This window comes from Haemaphysalis longicornis, unplaced genomic scaffold (genome assembly GCF_048455015.1).
Source record: "Haemaphysalis longicornis isolate Haplotype H1 unplaced genomic scaffold, Haemaphysalis longicornis Haplotype H1 scaffold_4, whole genome shotgun sequence".
Classification (NCBI taxonomy): Eukaryota; Metazoa; Arthropoda; class Arachnida; order Ixodida; family Ixodidae; genus Haemaphysalis; species Haemaphysalis longicornis.
In genome coordinates, this window is record NW_027526361.1 from 49,184,053 (window position 1) to 49,191,876 (window position 7,824).

Here is a 7,824-nt window from a genome sequence, read left to right on the forward strand (position 1 = left end):
GGTCATTGAAACAGATAAAGACTTTGGAAAGAAAGAAAGTGGAGAAAAAATTCCCGCCAGGTGGGATCCGAACCCACGACCTCCAGAATACCGTCTGGTTTATCGCACCAGACCGGTATTCTGGAGGACATGGGTTCGGATCCCACCTGGCGGGCAGTTTTTCTCCACTTTCTTTCTTTCTTTCCAAAGTCTTTATCTGTTTCAATGACCTAACACATCCTCCCCTTTGCTTTCCGAGGTTTTCTTGACTGCCAACTCTTATTTCTGTGTAATACCCTGTTGAAAATTCCATCAACCAACCATCAAGATTCATTGCTGGAAAGGTTGATTGCGTTTGATGGTCGCCTTGGAAAGCTTGATGTACGTAAGAAACTGTAATGGAAGCTGCTGGAAGGAGACGCTGGAAGGTGCTGGCAGGCATGATGGCATGCCTGCCAGCACCTTTCAGCACCTTCCAGCACCTTCCTCCATGCTGGCAGGCTTGCGGCGCAATGGCGGCAGATGTTTGCGTGACGGCAAGCTTGACTGCTGAATTGACGATGGAAAGGCATTTTCTGAATGAATGACGGCAGAAAGCCAAAACTTATGCGCGAGCGAAGCGCTTGTAATAACAGAAACATAGCTTTGGCATTGACCGTTGCGAGAAAATTACAAAAGCTGCCTTTTTGAAAAGGTGTTGACGAAAACTTGGCACGCACGCTGCGCGATGACGGCAGATGTTCGCGTGACGGCAAGCTTGACTGCTGTACTGATTATGGAAAGGCATTTTCCGAACGAATGATGGCAGCAAGCCAAAATTCATTCGATAGCGAAGGACTGATATAATAACAGAAACATAGCGGTGGCATTGGGAATTTCGAGAAGAAAAAACAATAACTGCATTTTTGATAAGGTGCTGCTGAAAACTTGGCATATTAGAGAAAAGCTACTTTGATTAGCGCTTCGTGTTTTTAAGCCAGAGCTTGGAGGGCTGGTATGAAACTGTATGCCCTTTATTCGCCGTTTTTGGTGTAAGGATGGCAGTGCGGACACTTACGTTGAAAACATGGGCAGCTTTTTTTCGCTGCGACAGGGTCAAACCGTCAAACCGTACGTGTTCATTTTCGCTGCGCTGAGCCCGCGGACAGAACCGTCCGTGGCATGGCTTCAATTGTACGCGGCAGACTACGGGTCTAGCGCTTCGCCGATCCTCCTTAGTTGTAATCAGCTGCCTTGAGACAGATCTAAGCACGGTATTATTACACAACATAATTTTAATTCCGGGCGCGCATGCCATTTCCCTCTATGCCATTTCACTCATAGCTACGTTGGCTTTCGTCGGGGAGAACGGGGATGTGCGATATCTCTTTTAGGTTGAGATAGCTGGCTACACTTCTCAAGGTCAGCCTCGTTTCGGAGACTGGTGCGTGCCCAAGAAGCGGTATGACTGCCGGAATGGGTTATATACGAGAAGCAGTAAACATAACTCACAATATTTATGCATTCATGGGCGATTTAGATTGACAAATCAACTAAATGGCACTTGTTCGGGCTTGATTTCCGATTGTAGCGGTGGTGCAGTGGTAACGCGCCCGTTTTTTGTTGCAAAGTTGGTGGTTCGATCCTCCGGTGGTCTGTTTCTTTTTTTTTTTTTTTTTTGCTAACAGCACGATATAATTTTTTTTTAAAACGAAAAATGTGCCTGTTCTTAGTAGTTTTTAACCAAAAGTGATTTCCCCCAAAGTGATGTCGGAGGTTTATTCCACAACTCAATCGCTCATATACGGATAGCCCAACAAACTCAACTTTTTGCTGGGTATGGCAACCTTATCTTTCTATTTACATTGCTTTATGTGTCTATGTTCAAGCCAGAATTTGTTTCGACGCATTTTGTTCACTTCGCGCCGTGTATGAACTGCGTTACGAAAACACCAAGGCACAGCCGAAACCGAAACCCCGGCCTCAGTACTCCACTGCTCCATCCAGCAACATCGCCACGCCATCACGCCGCCGCATTCCTTTCTTCCTGGCCGCCGAGACGGTGGAGTTGTACGCGCTTGTCGAGTGGCTTTGTTGTGGTTGTTTTGAAGACAGCGTATTATTGTTTCGACGAAGATATGTCGCCTGTGATTTAAGGTAAGTGACTAGTCAACTTTTTGCACTTTACTTGTGTATTTAAAAGGGCAGGGCTCTTCCGTTTCGTGTTAGACGTTTGCGTCGTCGGTTAGCCCTAATGTTTTTTGACAGCGACTGATTTTGAGGGTTACGTAGATCTGCCTTTCGACCGCGGATATTGCGTGCGGGACTAGAAACAGTAGGGCTGTTCGATTTACAGTCCCGGACTCACCGCCGATTCCCTGAAAGCAGTCAGGCATTCGATTTTCTTGTGTATCCTTATGGCTTCGGGGAATCATCGGACTCCGGCGGAATATCCGCGGTGAATTCGAGTCTGTAAATCGAAGAGCCCTATTGTTTGTGCCGTTTGTAGGCTTTTTGTTGAGCGAAGTAGGACCATACTGCTACGTTGGCTAAACGGTTTGGTGCTCGCAACAACCGATCGCCAATACGCGCGGTCGACCGCTCCAGGTTGAGTTCGCAAGTTTTTTTTTTTTTTTTTTGGGGGGGTGGGTAGTTCTTTTTAAGGAATTGCAAATTGTTCTTCGCATCATTTTTCGTACCTGGACTGGAGTGGTACGCTTTAGGTAACTTTTAGCCGAGGCACATAGCAGTCTACACTACACTGCAGGGATTGTCATTTTTCAAAGCGGTCATGCACTGGTACAAACAAGGCTCTCTGCGTTCAGATTGAGGGTACCATGGCTGAAATTGGCGTCACACTCGCAAGCCCCGCATGTGCAGTGAATGTTTGAGTGTTCCAATCGTTCGATAATCGCATATATGTTTGTGCATGTGCATCAGTAGCACCAAAAACGTTCATTCAACCCGAATTTGCTACCACGTCGAAACTACATGCGTATCGTGCGTCTGGTGCAGAGGTATAAGCAATGCTGGCCGCACGTGGGGAGCGTTTAAGCACTGCAACATTCACTACTGTCTCCGAATAATTCGCGGCCACGCGTGTTGCTCAGTTAAATTTTGTATTGGGCTCTCATTCTGTGGAGGAGTGCACGCCGCACAAGAGCAAATGCTTCAAAAAAAAAAGTGGGTCTCCTCTGGACTGGTTAAGGCCGAAGGTCTCTTTCTAGTAGCTTGTGTACATAATTGCACAGCAAATAATACACTCTGTTAAAAACACGACTTGATGTAAATAAATATAGTTCTAGAAAATATGCCGCTAGAGAATAGATGGGAGAACAGCCTTTTCTAGATGGTTAGATCACACTGAAAGTTTTTTCTTAATTTTTCAGAAGAGGATAACCTCTTTCTCATCGCAATAATTTTTTAAGCACTGGCTATTGTCATTATTGGCAGTAATGCATTATTGTCATGTTTCAAATTTTGCGGCCTATACCAATGTGTATCATTTTTGAAAATCGTTTCAATGGGTTTGATGTCAATGTGAGCACAACCTTAAATCTGGTTCCCTATGCTTCCCTAAGACATCGCGGCCATTATTAAGGACTAATTAGATTCATGTTTTGAAGGAAAAAAATTGTTGCCATGATATTGACGGTACAAGCTGAAAACATGCACCGACGCATCATGTGGGCTTCAAGCACTGCGTGGGAAGAATTGAACCTGGTTTAAGCTGCAATCACCTAGAAGAGTCTTTAGAAACAAAAAAAAATTGCTTCACTTGTATTGTTGTTCAGCAGTTCATCACAGCCTTTCCAGCCTCCTTTGGCAGAATTGTTAGGCTGTGTATAGCGTTCCGTCTAGACGGAACGGCAACTGTCACTAAAGTTCCGTCCGGAGGAGACACAACTCTCGTTGAGAGCAGTCTTTCTTGATTTTTACCCATCCAGCAAAACAGCTACCGCTCACTGACTAGCCAGAATCACTGATAATTGTTAATCATTATTAATAATTACAGATGATCGGACTAACTCTAGCTCAATCTGGACAGATCTCCAAGTCGCCACCCGACGCCCGCTTCACAATATTTCAGCGAGAGCAGTCGGTCTTGATTTTTACCTAACCGGCCAAACCGCTTCCGCTCACTGACTAGCCAGAGTCACTGTTAATTATTAATCACTGGTAATAATTAGAGGAGATTGGGTGTAACTGGCGATGGCTACGTCGGCCTTGGCTCTAGTGAGCGGGAGCGGCTCGGCCGCTTGAGTAAAAAACCAAGACCTACTGCTCTCATCGCGTGAATTGTAAAGCGGGCGGGAAGTTTTGCTATTACAAAACGCTAACCACGGCCACACACACACACAAAAAAAAATGGTGCGAGAATCGAACCAGGGCCTACAACGTTCGTAGTCAGCCGCGGAACCACTACACCAAATCCCAGAATGAGAAATGGCGGCTAATTGGCTGGTTTTGATTTGGCGTTTAAGTCTGGACGGAACTTTAGCAGTTTTTAGCATTCCGGCTGGACGGAACGCTAGGCACTCCCTAATTGTTAAGGCAACGTTATCATCATTTAGGTCTGCGCTTTGTCACAGAATCGTGGAAGCAATTTGCCTTATAGCAATGAGAGAGCTCATCTCGGCACCTTTTTACGCATACATGAACTGGTCATAATGAACGGCATCTACTTCCAAAGAGAGAATTGAGTTAGAAGCTTGATCGTTGACATTGTCACTATGCTGTGATAGTCACTTTGGCCATCCTTACATCCAGGTAATGTGGTATTTTAACGTTCTCATATTTTCGCTTGGAGTGTGAAGAACACCTTGCTCGACACCTTAATATCGCATTTAGAACTTTGAAGGATTAAGGCTAACGCAACTTGCTTGTTGTTTGCCACTCACTTCTATTTTGCAGGCTACTGACTGTTACACCTTGCAGTGGAGATCAGCTGGCATGCCCTACTTGGTGGATGGACCTATCTGGATGGACCTCTCATCAGATGTCACTGGCTGTTTTTCAGGTTGGTTACAATAGGTGAGCACCTAGTTCTATACAATTGTAGTGCAATGCTATGACGTGCACTGTGAAATTCAGCTACCAGAACTTGCCTAATTTGACCGAGAGTGCAGTGCTTTGGTCTTCCAATAGCACTGTATATATATGCTGGTCGGCATCTTCATTTCAGCAATTCATTGCTCTCCGAGTTTGGAATCAGTGAATTTGGATGTATTGTATTTAACGTCTTTATGTATTGTTTAACATGAACCTTTGCTGCCATTGTGCATTGGAGTGCTGAAACACAAGCACGAAGGTGGGAGTTCTTAGTAAAAAAGAGAACTAGGATGCACATGATGCAACATTTAGAAGTGACACAGCTGCTTGATATCCCCCTTTTCGTGCAGCCCACCGAATGCTCCTCTCCGCCTGTGAGAACGATAGCTCTCTTTTCCTCCGCCGCGTCGCCTGTGGTGCACGCTATCGGTGATGCAGTGGCGTCAATTCGGAAAGTGGCCACACAATCAGCCATCCGCGCTACAGTTCTTGGTTGGGCTGTTGTGTTATTGCGCTTCATGCTTCACTTGAGACGCCTTGCTGAACAGGCTGCAATCACATATTTACGTGGAGTAGATGCATGGTCCTTAACATGGGATTGCACTATTCAGCTTGTTTTACTGGAATTTTCGATTCTGTAGCGTATTCGTGACCTTTGGGCTTTTTCTGAAGGAACTTGGGGCTGCTGATGACGACAGGCGAAAATATCAAGGTGGCGTGGGACAGCTTAATTTTTTCCAGGTTCGGCTCAATGTGTGATCAGCTTAGGAGCCAAACTGGGTTCACAAGTGACAACTTTTATTGGATCTTAAAGAGGGCCTTGAGAACAAAACAGTCCCTAACTTTCTGCATTCCATCAAACATCCCCCTCTCTCTCTCTAGAAAATTTGTTCTAAGGTTCTTAATGAGGTGGTTTGGTCAAATAAAAGGAACGATGGGTCATTTTGCCGCGCTGGATGTAGCAAAACATGCTGATGTTGTAGTGTGTTGTCAACCGACATGCCTAGGAACATGGCGCTGTTTGTCTGGTGGCTGTCTGTGACAATACGGATAATGAAGAACCCTACCTCTTACACAGTTGAGCACACTAAAATTCAGGTTACGGAGTCGGTCATGCTTCCTGTTCCCGGTAAAAAAATACCCTAAGGGGATAACGTCAGCCGTGGAAAGCCCCCGCAGGACAAACCAAAGGAGCCTGCAGGCTAATTCAGTGGCACCACCGGTTCAAGGTTCACAGCTTATATCAAGGCTGAAAATATGTCGACTTGGCAGCCATAAATTACTTTTTCCTGTATTGACATTTCGTCAGTAATCAGGCTGCAGTATGGTTCTTTTAGTGACCGCAAGCTTTGTCCCTCCACTTGAAGCCGTTCCTTTATTAGGTTTATTACTCGAGTCTCTTGCAGAAGGTCCGACGAGATTTTTAGTGTGCCTTGACACGGCAGCTTCAGCAGTTTTTTGCCCCTCACATGCTCGTATTCTTTACAAGAAGTCGCCTTCCACAACACTTTGCCGCAACGTGGGTTCCTGTCTAGTTAGCGCGCCTTATCACTATTGATAATCTGTTCCATGGCAAATTTGGCACACCCGTTCTTCTTGTGCGGCTTCCGAAAGGGTCTTTAGTGCTTGCACAGCTCGGTTGTCCTCATAGTATTGAACTTTCTCTAAATTCATCACAAGTTTGCTGAAGTTTTTGCAAGCGTTCGTTTAGTCTGCACTTTCATCTCAAGACTGTGTGCGTTTCTTTTCGTCGCTTCAATGCATCCAACCAGGTTAATGTCATCTGGCCTTCTTAACTTTTCAATTTAACGTGTTCCTAACCTTCAACACACTCGCCTGAAGCTACATTTTTTTGCGCCTGGTATTCGCTGGCTGCGCTTTGAGCATAGAATTCTTCTAGACGAGGGTGTTTTGCTTCTTTCCCACCTGCTGCTAACGCATGTTCTCTTGAAATTCTCGGTTGCATGCATGCACGCTTGCATCTTACTAAAATCATTTCCCGGGAAAGGCATTGCCACCATGCGATGCCTTTTAGAGCAGTGCCGGTCAAGAGCACCCTTCCATGACCTGAAGGGAGTCCTAGCAGGATGGTTTCCACTTAATTTGTTGAAAATGTTCTTTTTCTGCAGGCTTTCTACTTTTATGGCAAAGAGGAAGGGCAGAAGCAAGGGACCACATCGGAGTGACCATCTCAGAATGTTTAAGGAGGTATGTGAAATGTGAATATACATTTGTTTTGAGTTGATCTGGATTGTATAAGCTTTAGTGTGTAACTCAGTTTTTTTTTTCTTTTCAGCTGCCCACCTGTTCGAAGATAGTCACCGTATTTGATATTTAATGATAATATATTCAACGTTAAAACCAAGTTTGTTTTGTGTAATATTTTTAAGCACCCCAGCACACACATCTAAGCTCTCATAAAATGGTCAAGTTTTCAGATCATTGTAGCAGGATAGCAGAAAAATGATCACGACATGAATGGACAGAGCAAAATGCATATGCAAGCTTACTTATTTGCTGCAAATCTTATTTTATAAATTTATTCGCAAGAAATGAAACCAGTTTTTAATTAGCATTGCATAGCATCTTTTCTTTTCATGTCGTCATCATTTTTTGCAATTTCGCATATCTGCCGTCATACTGTCACCCGAGCTGCCAGCATCGACGCTACCATTGCCATCAGCTACCGACGCATGCCGTCATCCATCACCCTGCCAGCATGCAGTCATCTGCCATCATCCATCACCCTGCCAGCATGCAGTCATCTGCCATCATCCATCACCCTGCCAGCATGCAGTCATCTGCCATCATGCC

At 45.0% G+C, this 7,824-nt stretch overlaps 1 long non-coding RNA gene across 1 annotated transcript; it reads left to right on the plus strand.

Annotated features, from left to right (window-relative positions):
* The first annotated feature begins 1,342 nt into the window (after positions 1–1,342).
* On the plus strand, positions 1,343–7,375 carry LOC144178666 (uncharacterized). The gene is made up of 4 exons (XR_013324042.1): positions 1,343–2,115; positions 4,873–4,992; positions 7,140–7,218; positions 7,307–7,375. It is a non-coding gene; the product is annotated as an uncharacterized LOC144178666 (long non-coding RNA).
* Positions 7,376–7,824: the final 449 nt, after the last annotated feature.